The sequence below is a fragment of the Salmo trutta genome, chromosome 39 (assembly GCF_901001165.1).
Source record: "Salmo trutta chromosome 39, fSalTru1.1, whole genome shotgun sequence".
Lineage (NCBI taxonomy): Eukaryota > Metazoa > Chordata > Actinopteri > Salmoniformes > Salmonidae > Salmo > Salmo trutta.
The window spans coordinates 13,858,787-13,872,652 of NC_042995.1; the positions used below are offsets into that span (position 1 = coordinate 13,858,787).

The following is a 13,866-nucleotide window of genomic DNA, read 5'->3' on the forward strand; positions in this document are numbered from 1 at the left end:
TGAGAGAGAGAGAGAGAGAGAGAGAGAGAGTTGTAAGATTTAAGCCCACATCAAATCTATTGAACTTTTACCAATCAAAACAATGAATTACACTGTAAATACCGAAGTAAGAGAAAATGACAATGCTGATGTATGGCAGTCAGTGCAATTCAAAGCTGCATCAAGGATACCTCTTTAGAAAAGGCTGAATAATGTTTTCTATAATTGTAGTCTTCAGGCCACGAAAAGAAAATGAACAAAAGGAGAGCTTTTCATTTTCTACAGTGCAAAATCCTTGAAGAAAAAAAGTGGGAGGTACTTTATTTTCAACTGTTTTTTTCCAAAAGTTATCTGGTATGACGCCTTTTCATAAAGACTGACTTAGAATTTTTATCTCACCTTAAGGTATAGAGCTCGTCATCAAAACGTAATCTCTCACTGGTCCTGCAGGCAAAACAATGGACAGCCTTGACCTCAATCTTTCAGACTTCTGGCTTGGTTCCTTCAGCCCCTAGCCCCTTCTTCGACCCCTTTGGTGTTCACAGATCTGAAAGCAATGGATAGGAGTAAGCAAGAAAGATGATGACTCCACCTCTCCCATAGGCTAAGCGGAGTTCCTCCGCCATTATCTCTTACCAAACCAATCCTTTAATATCTGTGAACCTCTGTCTCTGATTGGCAATTACTATTACCCTGCAATTACTCTTCAATTCAATGAATAGCTTACGATCACAATAGATAATTACAACACTCCTATTCTGACAGAGGCACAGTAGGCTGCTCTGAGGAAAATAGGAATGAATACACCGTCCAATGATTTTAATCAGTGCAATTAGTAAATGGTGCACAATAGAAAGAGTATAAATGACAGTTTATCTTCTTGTAGAGTCTCCATTGATGTGTCACCAGGTGGTTGTGGGTAAATTGGTGAGATGGCAGGACCTGTAGACACTAGATAATACATGAAGTACTTTATACCATAAATTACCTGAAGTCTACAAAATAAACTCTTTGTCGTACCTCCCAAGCTCCCATTTGACAACAACTACAGTACATTCCAATTGCGATGTGAATCCATTCAGGCTAAAGCGTCACCAGGGCATGTTGTACAGTACAAACAATGTAGGGATACAGAGAAGGTTAAAACTCTGAGTGAACTGTTGAACTTTGGTGTGTTTCGTCAGCGATGAGGGACTCTGTGTTAGCAATGTGATTTATGGTAGTTGGCAGATCAGAAGACAATTTCTCCAGGCATCTCTTTGTACTATATGTGTGTGGGCAGATGTAGGATACTGTGTGTGTGTGTGTGTTTGTGTGTGTGTGTGTGTGTGTGTGTGTGTGTGTGCGTGCGTGCGTGTGTAAGAGAGAGAGGAAGAGACTGGTTTAGGTACTTGTGTGTACAATAACTGTTAGTGTCTGTGTGTCCTTGTGTTTTTGTATGCGTGTGTTTGTGTGCACGACTTAGTGTGCTTATGTGTGACTTCGCAGTGTTCACAGGTCCGCGAGTGGGAAGAGAAAGAGCAAGTGGGTTGGGAGTCTAAATTAGGATTATTTTCAAAGAAAATAGAACAAAACCATTAGAGTCACAGTGCTCTTTGTTTGAGGTCAGAAGAACTCGCTGAGGTAAAGCATTTTCAATTATTTATCCTTCTACTTTTTAAATGACCTTAAGTCATAGAGATTGATGAGTATCTAGCAAGGGAACAAGGATAAACTACAAACAGAACATCAAGATGGTAATGGGTACGTCTACCTCACACTCAAACATGCATCCTTCAACCAGACACACTGTAGAAGAAACTGTCTTTCTCTCTCGCTCTCTTCCTCTCTCTCTATCAACCTGTCTATAACCCTGTCACCATGGTGATAATGAAGACAAATTGATAATAAATACAGTAAACACACCTTGACCACAAATCTAAATGACTAGATAGATACCATAGGTTTCCCAGCCAATTTTCTCAACCAGGTGTTGATTGACTATTTCTCTCAAGAACCATGACATAACAATACCTTCCATACCATCCATGGAATACACCATACATTCATATCTACCTCACTACACATATTTCTCTTTCTCTCATGAAATGTCCCAGATAATACTGACAAATCTGCTTCTTGGCCCAGTTTCTGCATTCAACATTCCTATACATAATTGGGTTAGTGTACAATAACTGTATGCAGCTTCATGATGGTTGAGAGACTCCCCTGTTCCCCCTCCTCCCACCCGCACCCGACCCCCGGTCTCCATCGATGGGTTGGTTGTTCAGCAATAAAACCGAAGCGTGCGCAACTATGGGACAAAACAGACTTACTGTCGATTGTTGACAACATGTAAACTATATTTAGTGTCCAATGTTGTTGGCTCTCAAATACATCGTCACAGTTGTTGGTTAGCTAGCTAGCTAGCACATTTTTTGCCATATTAACGTAGACATGACATATGCCAAAACACCTAATAACAAGATGGTATCAAGAACAACATAAAACTAGCTGAAATGAGCAACCTGCAATTCTCCACATGGCAGCTTCTTGTCATCGTCATTGCTAGCTATCTGGCCATCCAGATTGAATTACAACAACACATGGACTTCTGCCCCATTGAATCGTGTGCATCGCTTCGGTGATGTTGTCAGCTAACCCGTCTATAAAGTCGAGCAGTGATGCGGTGACAGAGGGGGAAGGAGAGGAGGACGATGTCACCATGGGACAGGAATTAATTACGCTTCCGTTATCCTACAGTTCCACTCTCTGCATAGCATTAAAAACGTACACCCTCATAGAGTACTGTGCTCTGCTAGTGTGGTGTCTGTCAGTGTAAATCCTCAGAGCACAGCTGCATGGATATACTGCCATTTAGGTAGACACCCTATCGCCATGGGGATAAGAGTGATGTAGCCTGGTTATTTTATTGGATATTTTTCACGAGGTTAGTCTTGCCTTACCTCTGCTCAGTGTACACTCCTGTGTTAGTAGTTCTAAGGCAAGCACAACATAGTAAACTTTACAAAACTGAATAGCTGAATATTGAATAGGCTGACGCAATTAATTCCATAGAATGTAATTAATGAGGCTTGTGAAGCAAGACTCCCCACTTTAAATCTTTGTCATACTTCCTATTATTATTATTATTTGGAACGCTACTCGTCTTATACTGTTTCAACTAGAAACATAATTCCAACTTTAAAATGTGCAGAGTGGTCAGGACCAGTGTGGTTGCATACAACTTTTTTATATATATTTTATACTTTTAAACTCCCAGATTTCCAACATTCCATTCACTGGGAACAATGCAACTTTTGACAAAAATCTGCTAATTTGACCCCTTTCGCAACCAGTTAGTCAAAACGTGAGAGCATGTGAAATCTTCCTCTACTTCTCTGCTATTCCAATTGGAACAAAAATAGCTGTTACCAATCTACCGATACAGCTGTTTTAGTAACCGCATTAACAATTTTCCCCAAAACTTTTTACAAACAACTGAAAAATGACATCTTGGTCTACTGCTCTGGTATTAAAATCATCTGGAATCAAAACAGAATTATCTACTACCTGTCACGCCCTGATCTTAGAGAGACGTTTTATTTCCTCTAGTTTGGTTAGGCCAGGGTGTGATGTGGGGTGGGCAATCTAGTTTTTGTATTTCTTTATGTTTGGCCGAGTATGGTTCCTAATCAGAGGCAGCTGTCTATCGTTGTCTCTAATTGGGAATCATACTTAGGCAGCCCTTTTTCCCTCCTTCAGTTGTGGGATCTTGTTTTTGTACAGCTCTGTGAAGCTTGCAGAACGTGACGTTCGGTTTCCTTCCTTCCTTCCTTCCTTCCTTCCTTCCTTCCTTCCTTCCTTTGTTTGTTATTTTGTTTAGTGTTCTGAGTATAAATAAAATTGAATCATGAGCACTTACCACGCTGCACCTTGGTCTCCTCCTCTCTACGATGTTCGTCACACGTTGCCAGCAGCATACCACCCTGCATCCAACTGCTGGCTTGCTTCTGATGCTAAGCTGGGTTGGTCCTGGTCAGTCCCTGGATGGGAGACCAGATGCTGCTGGAAGTGGTATTGGAGGGCCAGTAGGAGGCACTCTTTCCTCTGGTCTAAAAAATATCCCAATGCCCCAGGGCAGTGACACTGCCCTGTGTAGGGTGCTGTCTTTCGGATGGGACGTTAAACGGGTGTCCTGACTCTCTGAGGTCATTAAAGATCCCATTGCACTTATCGTAAGAGTAGGGGTGTTAACCCCGGTGTCCTGGCTAAATTCCCAATCTGGCACTCATACCATCACGGCTGTCTAATCATCCCCAGCTTACAATTGGCTCATTCATCCCCCTCCTCTCCCCTGAAACTATTCCCCAGGTCGTTGCTGTAAATGAGAATGTGTTCTCAGTCAACTTACCTGGTAAAATAACGGTAAAATAAAAATAAATAAACACTACCAATCAAAAGTTCCAGCTGTTTGTCTGAGTTTAGAGTGACGAAAAGTAGCTAGCTAGAGCCAGCTAACAGCTCTCTCAGTCGTGTCATTGAGCAGCCCAAATGGAGCCGTTGCTATGGAAACTCACAAACACTTAAAGGGTATGACATCTTGATTTACTTCTGTTCTATTTAAAGCTGGAATCAGAACATAATTATCTTCTACCAATCAACAGTTACAGCTGTTTGTCGGAGTTTAGAGTGACGGAAAGTAGCTAGCTAACATCAGCTAACAGCTATCTCATGTCTTGTCATTAACTATAATAATATGGATAAAATAACTTACCAACAGTAATTCTTGAACTGTTCAAGCTAGAGACCCCAAACCAACTTTCACATGTTCAGACTATCTTAACTTCAAGTTCTTAAAAACGTTATTAATCTTAAGGATTAGCCCCTTTTTTTCAATTTTCGCCTAAAATGACATACCCAAATCTAACTGCCTGTAGCTCTGTCCCTGAAGCAAGGATATGCATATTCTTGGTACCATTTGAAAGGAAACACTTTGAAGTTTATGGAAATGTGAAAGGAATGTAGTAGAATATAACACATTAGATCTGGTAAAAGATAATACAAAGAAAAAAAACAATGTATTATTCCAGCCCAGGTGCAATTTAGATTTTGGCCACTAGACGGCAGCAGTGTATGTGCTAAGTTTTACACCGATCCAATGAACCATTGCATTTTTTGTATCAAAACTGCCCAAATGTGCCTAATTTGTTTATTCATAACTTTTCATGTTCAAAATTGTGAACTCTTCTCAAACAAAAGCATTGGTATTATTTCGCTGTAATAGCTACTGTAAATTGGACAGTGCAGTTAGATTAACAAGATTTAAGCTTTCTGCCAATATCAGATATGTCTACGTCCGGGGAATTTTCCTGGGAAAAACCTCATGTTGTAAGTAACAAGTACAACCTCATGTTGTAAGTATCATGTTTGTCGGAGTTTAGAGTGACGAAAAGTAGCTATCTTATGTCAGTTAACAGCTCTCTCATGTTTCGTCATTGAGCAGCACAAACGGAGCCGTTGTTATGGATACTAGCACACGCAGAGGAGCTCATGGGGCAGCACAGGAAGCTAGGGACAGACAGAGAGGGCCAGAAGTTGATCCATCCTTAGTTTTCCACTATCACAGCCATTCAACTATGTAACTGTTAGGAAGGATGCCTGTATCTTTGAAGTGACTGGGATTATTAATACACCATCCAAAGTATAATTAATAACTTCACCATGCTCAAAAGGATATTCAATGTCTGCTTTTTTACTTTTACCCATCTACCAATCAAATGAAATTGTATTTGTCACATGCGCCAAATACAACAGGTGTAGACCTTACAGTGAAATGCTTACTTACAAGCCCTTAACCAACAATGTAGTTTTCAGAAAAATACCTACAAAAATAAGAAATAAAAGTAACAAATAATTAAGAGAAGCAGTAAAATAACAATAGCGAGGCTATATACAGGGGGTACCGGTACAGAGTCAATGTGCGGGGCACCGGTTAGTCGAGGTAATTGAGGTAATATATACATGTAGGTAGAGTTATTAAAGTGACTTATGCATAGACAATAACAGAGTAACAGCAGTGTAAAAAGAGGGGCATTGGAAAAACTCCCTGGTCTTTGTGGTTTAAATTCAGTGCTCGACTGAGGAACCTTACAGATAATTGTATGTGGGTACAGAAATTAGGTAGTCATTAAAACATGTAATTCAAACTTAATATGTGACTTGTTAAGCAACGCTTAACTTCTAAACTGATTTAGGCTTGCCATAACAAAGGGGTTCAATACTTATTGATTCAAGACATTTCAGCATTTCCTTTCTAATTCATTTGTAAACATTTCTAAACACAGAATTCCACTTTGACATTATTGGGTATTGTGTGTAGGCCAGTGACACAAAATCTCAATTTAATACATTTTTAATTCAGGCTGTAACACAACAAAATTTGGAAAAAGTCAAGGGGTGTGAATACTTTCTGAAGGCACTGTAACGGCTTTGCTTTAAATAGTAAGGTACCATTTTTTACTACCACTACCACAAATATACACTGCTCAAAAAAATAAGGGAACACTTAAACAACACAATGTAACTCCAAGTCAATCACACTTCTGTGAAATCAAACTGTCCACTTAGGAAGCAACACTGATTGACAATACATTTCACATGCTGTTGTGCAAATGGAATAGACAACAGGTGGAAATTATAGGCAATTAGCAAGACACCCCCGATAAAGGAGTGGTTCTGCAGGTGGGGACAACAGACCACTTCTCAGTTCCTATGCTTCCTGGCTGATGTTTTGGTCACTTTTGAATGCTGGCGGTGCTTTCACTCTAGTGGTAGCATGAGACGGAGTCTACAACCCACACAAGTGGCTCAGGTAGTGCAGCTCATCCAGGATGGCACATCAATGCGAGCTGTGTCAAGAAGGTTTGCTGTGTCTGTCAGCGTAGTGTCCAGAGCATGGAGGCGCTACCAGGAGACAGGCCAGTACATCAGGAGACGTGGAGGAGGTCGTAGGCGGGCAACAACCCAGCAGCAGGACCGCTACCTCTGCCTTTGTGCAAGGAGGAGCAGGAGGAGCACTGCCAGAGCCCTGCAAAATGACCTCCAGCAGGCCACAAATGTGCATGTGTCTGCTCAAACGGCCAGAAACAGACTCCATGAGGGTGGTATGAGGGCCCACCGTCCACAGGTAGGGGTTGTGCTTACAGCCCAACACCGTGCAGGACGTTTGGCATTTGTCAGAGATCACCAAGATCGGCAAATTCGCCACTGGCGCCCTGTGCTCTTCACAGATGAAGCAGGTTCACACTGAGCACATGTGACAGACGTGACAGAGTCTGGAGACGCCGTGGAGAACATTCTGCTGCCTGCAACATCCTCCAGCATGACCGGTTTGGCGGTGGGTCAGTCATGGTGTGGGGTGGCATTTCTTTGGGGGGCCACACAGCCCTCCATGTGCTCGCCAGAGGTAGCCTGACTGCCATTAGGTACCGAGATGAGATCCTCAGACCCCTTGTGAGACCATATGCTGGTGCGGTTGGCCCTGGGTTCCTCCTAATGCAAGACAATGCTAGACCTCATGTGGCTGGAGTGTGTCAGCAGTCCCTGCAAGAGGAAGGCATTGATGCTATGGACTGGCCCGCCCATTCCCCAGACCTGAATCCAATTGAGCACATCTGGGACATCATGTCTCGCTCCATCCACCAACGCCACGTTACACCACAGACTGTCCAGGAGTTGGCGGATGCTTTAGTCCAGGTCTGGGAGGAGATCCCTCAGGAGACCATCCCCCACCTCATCAGGAGCATGCCCAGGCATTGAAGGGAGGTCATACAGGCACGTGGAGGCCACACACACTACTGAGCCTCATTTTGACTTGTTTTAAGGACATTACATCAAAGTTGGATCAGCCTGTAATGTGGTTTTCCACTTTAATTTTGAGTGTGACTCCAAATCCAGACCTCCATGGGTTGATAAATTGGATTTCCATTGATTATTTTTGTCTGATTTTGTTGTCAGCACATTCAACTATGTAAAGAAAAAAGTATTTCATAAGATTATTTCTTTCATTCAGATCTAGGATGTGTTGTTTAAGTGTTCCCTTTATTTTTTTGAGCAGTATACTTTTAAAAGAGCTAAAGCAAGCCCCACAACCATCTAGTTATTGTTTTACTCTTCATAAAAGTAGAGTTTGTACCTTTTGGAATTGGAAAACATGTTTGTTTTCAGCCAAGAAATACTAACACTATCCTGCTTTTAAGCTGTACATTATACTGCAACATGGACAAAGGTCAAATGGACATTAGAGCCTTCATGAAGTGGCCACTAAAAGCCCTCAACGCAGATTTGCCTACTGAATGTGCGCTTGCTCTTACTACGAGTCAAATAAATGCTCCCAAAAAAGAACATAATATCCATAATTTGATTCAGAGACCAAAAGGGCCTTGGGGGTATTTTATCTAACGTTATCAGAGAAGAGGATTCCAAAGTATTTATTTCTTTATCAGGCTAGTTTCAGAGGCACATGTTTTATATATAATTCTTGAAGATACATTTTTTTTAGCTGTTCTACTTTTCTCTCAGTCTATTGTACAGCCTGAAGAGGCACAGATGCTCTGATTTATCTACAAACACTATCCTCAAGGTCTGTTCAGCAATACATCCATTTGTTCTACTGACAGACAGTAGTAATACAGGAAGACAGGTTATCTTACATATGCTAACATTGTAGCTTTGTCTTTATGTTCACTATAGACCTACAGTAAGGCACATGTCCAATCTGTTTAAATCTTCCATAGACCGTACCATAGACTACCTTGTTGTCGTTGTACCTAATGATCATAGGGCGTGATAATATGTGCAGGGGGCACGTCTCACCATTTGGCAACGTGGGGAAATGTACCTTTGTTCACTGCCACGTCCGTAACAGACCACATAAGACTTATCAAACATGACAGAGCACAAAGTCAGCCTGGAGCAAACGGATGGTGTTCAGAGCACAACTGTGGCTCATGACAAATTGGGTTTTGACAATCGTTTTATGAAATTAAGCGTGTGTGTGGAGGCCAGATCATGCTGAGCTGACATGCCCCTGTGCTGTGAGACTTATGGTACGGGCCGGGGACGGACTCACAATTGACTCATGGCCCTGATGGCAACACAAACACACACACTACATACATCAGGCGTGGGCCAAGGTTTCACTAGGCAAACATGGGGGGAGCAGAGAGAATCCTGGTGAGAGCTGAGTAAAGCCAGCAAAGCTGGTATGGTTCCCATTCAGTGAGCGTTTGATACCTAGGTCCATCTCTGTCAGTGTAGGTTCCATGGTGGTACTGTAGTGCAGTACAGTAGCAGGATAGGGCTGTCAGTGCAGGTCCCATGGTAGTAGAGTCCTGCATGGGTCAGTTTTTTGGAGCCGCGCCCGCCCCACGCGGGCCATATTAATTATGAGACCCAACCGACACCTAACATCAGGACCAATTTTACTCTGCAACCTGACCCAACCATCATAGAATTGTTCCGAGAGCCGACCTGTTACATTACAATTACATTCATGTACTATTATTTTATTTATAAAAAAAAACAAATGAAGGGGTGGATCAGCTTTAATATTGTGGATAGATTTTTGCTTCCATCAATGTAATTGTCTGCATCATTTCCTATCCCCAAAATATTTTGGGGGTAATTATATATATCCACATACATACATACATACATACATACATACATACATACATACATACATACATACATACATACATACATACATACATACATACATACATACATACATACATACATACAGTTGAAGTTGGAAGTTTACATACACTTAGGTTGGAGTCATTAAAACTCATTTTTCAACCACTCCACAAATTTCTTGTTAACAAACTATAGTTTTGGCAAGTGGTTAAGACATCTACTTTGTGCATGCCACAAGTAATTTTTCCAACAATTGTTTACAGACAGATTATTTCACTTATAATTCACTGTATCACAATTTCAGTGGGTCAGAAGTTTATATGCACTAAGTTGACTGTGCCATTAAACAGTTTGGAAAATTCCAGAAAATTATGTCATGGCTTTAGAAGCTTCTGACAGGCTAATTGACAACATTTGAGTCAATTGGAGGTGTACCTGTGGATATATTTCAAGGCCTACCTTCAAACTCAGTGCCTCTTTGCTTGATATCATGAGAAAATCTAAAGAAATCAGCCAAGACCTCAGAAAAAAATATGTAGACCTCCACAAGTCTGGTTCATTCTTGGGAGCAATTTCCAAACGCCTGAAGGTACCACATTCATCTGTACAAACAATAGTACGCAAATATAAACACCATGGGACCACGCAGCCGTCATACCGCTCAGGAAGGAGACGCGTTCTGTCTCCTAGAGATGAACGTACTTTGGTGCGAAAAGTGCAAATCAATCCCAGAACAACAGAAGTGGACCTTGTGAAGATACTGGAGGAAACAGGTACAAAGCATCTATATCCACAGTAAAACGAGTCCTACATCGACATAACCTGAAATGCCGCTCAGCAAGGAAGAAGCCACTGCTCCAAAACCGCCATAAAAAAAACAGACTACGGTTTGCAACCGCACATGGGGACAAAGATCGTACTTTTTGGAGAAATGTGGCCAAACAGAAACTGTTTGGCCATAATGACCATCGTTATGTTTGGAGGAAAAAGGGGGAGGCTTGCAAGAACACCATTCCAACTGTGAAGCACGGGGTTGCAGCATCATGTTGTGGGGGTGCTTTGCTGCAGGAGGGACTGGTGCACTTCACAAAATAGATGGCATCATGAGGATGGAAAATTAGGTGGATATATTGAAGAAACATCTCAAGACATCAGTTAGGAAGTTAAAGCTTGGTTGCAAATGGGTCTTCCAAATGGACAATGACACCAAGCATACTTCCAAAGTTGTGGCAAAATAGCTTAAGGACAACAAAGTCAAGGTATTGGAGTGGCCATCACAAAGCCTTGACCTCAATCCCATAGAACATTTGTGGTCAGAACTCAAAAAGTGTGTGCGAGCAAGGAGACCTACAAACCTGACTCAGTTACACCAGCTCTGTAAGGAGAAATGGGCCAAAATTCACCCAACTTATTGTAGGAAGCTTGTGGAAGGCTACCCGAAACGTTTGACCCAAGTTAAACAATTTAAAGGCAATGCTACCAAATACTAATTGAGTGTATGTAAACTTCTGACCCACTGGAATTGTGAAACAATGAATTATAAGTGAAATAATCTGTCTGTAAACAATTGTTGGAAAAATGACGTGTGTCATGCACAAAGTGGATGTCCCAACCGACTTGCCAAAACTATAGTTTGTTGACAAGAAATTTGTGGAGTGGTTGAGAAATGAGTTTTAATGACTCCAACCTAAGTGTATGTAACTTCTGACTTAAACTGTATATGCCATGATGATGATCTGACCGCATTCTGTCCCCTATCAACACTTTTTTAATATATCAATGTATTTAGCTAATTGTTATTATGACTCCAGACAGTAGGCTATTTCCCTTCTCTGCATGCAATTCATTTGTCTGCATGTCAACTTTATTTTCAAGTAGTACATACAATACCAGTCAAAAGTTTGGACACACCTACTCATTCAAGTGTTTTTCTTTATTTTTACTATCTTCTACTTTGTCGAATAATAGTGAAGACATCAGAACTATGAAATAACACATATGGAATCATGTAGTAACCAAACAAGTGTTAAACAAATCAATATATGTTTTATATTTTAGATTCTTCAAAGTAGCCACTCTTTGCCTTGATGACAGCTTTGCACACTCTTGGCATTCTCTCAACCAGCTTCATGTGGTAGTCACACGGAATGCATTTCAATTAACAGGTGTGCCTTGTGTAATTTCTTTCCTTCTTACTGGGTTTGAGCCAATCAGTTGTGATAAGGTAGGGGGGTATATAGTAGATAGCCCTATTTGGTAAAAGACCAAGCACATAGGCCAAGCACGATCTAGCGAGATCCTATTGGCATGTTCTAGCCTGTGAAGTGTGCGTGTGCAATAACTCAATTCGCCTTTGCAATCCTTCTAAACAACGCAATTTTTAAAAGGGTAAAGTCTTTAAAACTCATAACAGATTCTACTTTTGGGAACAGAAAACTGTATGGAGATTAAATATTTTAGCGATGACAAAATTAGCAGAATGTCAGCCAAAGTCCATCTTGTTCTATCTTCTCCCACTGCCGGCCGGTGGGCTTCCTCTCACTACCATATTTGGTAGTGAGTGTATTTGGTAGTGAGTGGAAACGCCAAGTAGATGCCTCACATTCATACATCTGGTGAAATATCTGTCTGTGGTGGTACTGTACAGGCTGCTGACTGAGGCATTGGGCTGGCTCTGAAACAGTTACAGTAGGGAGAATAAAACTGCATAATGACTTGGGGTATTAATATTGTAAAGACCTGCCCGGGCTGACAGACTCTAGCTCTGAAATATCTCAGCCGTTAAGGGGAAAAATCTGTCTGAAATACCTGAGTCGAGATGATGAAAATCCTTGAGCAAAGCACTTACCCCTAATTTGCTACAGGGTCTCCGTACTAATATGACTGACCCTGTAAAACAACACATTTCACTGCACCTATCCGGTGTACTACATGACCAAAAGTATGTGGACAAGTTCGCTACGCGCTTAAGCACCCGGCGGTCCCGTTCTGGTGAGCTTGTGCGGCTGAGCCAGGACGTATCCACTTCACAATAACAACACTTACAGTTGAACGTGGCAGCTCTAGCAGGGCAGAAATTTGACAAACTGACTTGTTGGAAAGGTGGCATCCTATGACGGTGCCACATTGAAAGTCACTGAGCTCTTCAGTAAGGCCATTCTACTGCCAATGTTTGTCTATGGAGATTGCATGGCTGTGTGCTCGATTTTATACACCTGTCAGCAACAGGTGTGGCTGAAATAGCCAAATCCACTAATTTGAAGGGGTATCCACATACTTTTGTATATATAGTCTATAGAAGTACGGTAATGTTGTCATGCACTGTATTACAAATAACAAATTACCTCTAAACCCAGATTAAAAAGGCTAGAAGAATTAAGTCTCTCGCTCTCTCTCTCTCTCTCTCTCAGCCCTGCGTTCTGTGGGTAATCCATGTTTTAATAACTCAAGGTGAGTTGGTGAGCCAAACTACATTATCCCCCAAGGAAATCACTTCTTTAGCACCTACGTGGCACCTTTGATTTTCCCCTATAGATTCGGACTCCCTTGGACCCTTCTCCTCTTCTCTCCTCTCCGCTCCTCTCATGTCCTCATCCCTCCTCTCATCTCCCCGTCTCCTCTCTTGGCAGCGTTGGCTCTGGAGCCCTTTTTCATTTCAACTTCAATTACCGCTGCCTTCAAGGCAGGAGTCCCTCCGCACTGCGCATTTTCAGGTGTCTCTGAAAGACGATCCTCGCTCTCTAGCAGCGCACACACTGATAATCGCATACACACACACCAAAGCCCCCCCCCCCCCACACACACACACTCTACTTTATTTTTAATGTGAAACAGAAAAGGTGCAGTGCCAGCGTGGGGGACCGACTGAGCCAGGGTGTTGGGTGTAATCCCTCTCATAATGCCCTTCACCACTGCCAGGACATGATGTCATAAATGAACCTACCGGGAGGTCAGCAGGACTAATGACCAGCACAGCAGCCTTGAAAACATCATGTATTATATCCTGAAAGACGTTCAGAAGGTCGAATGGTGAAGTGGTCAAACGGTATTAAGGTGGTTGTGCTAGAGTGTCACGCGTGAATTCATCATGTGAAAGTCTGTGAAATACGGCCATATGACCAGATGGTCAAGCGATCGTATGGTCAAGTGTCCAGACGGTCATGCCAGAGTGTTACGCATGTGATGACAGAAGGGGGTGAAAGGTCA

The 13,866-nt window shown here is 42.0% G+C and overlaps 1 protein-coding gene across 4 annotated transcripts in view; it reads right to left on the reverse strand.

Moving 5' to 3' along the window:
• LOC115179856 (beta-1,3-galactosyltransferase 1-like) overlaps positions 1-13,866 on the reverse strand; it is a 122,725-nt gene that overhangs the window by 31,567 nt on the left and 77,292 nt on the right. For 3 of the 4 annotated variants that reach the window (XR_003873006.1, XM_029741710.1, XM_029741709.1), the window contains exon 3: positions 379-526. The exons of the other annotated variant lie outside the window; for it this stretch is intronic. The gene's annotated coding sequence lies outside the window, so the exon portion shown is untranslated. The remainder of the gene's footprint in view (positions 1-378; positions 527-13,866) is intronic. 4 annotated transcript variants of the gene reach the window in all.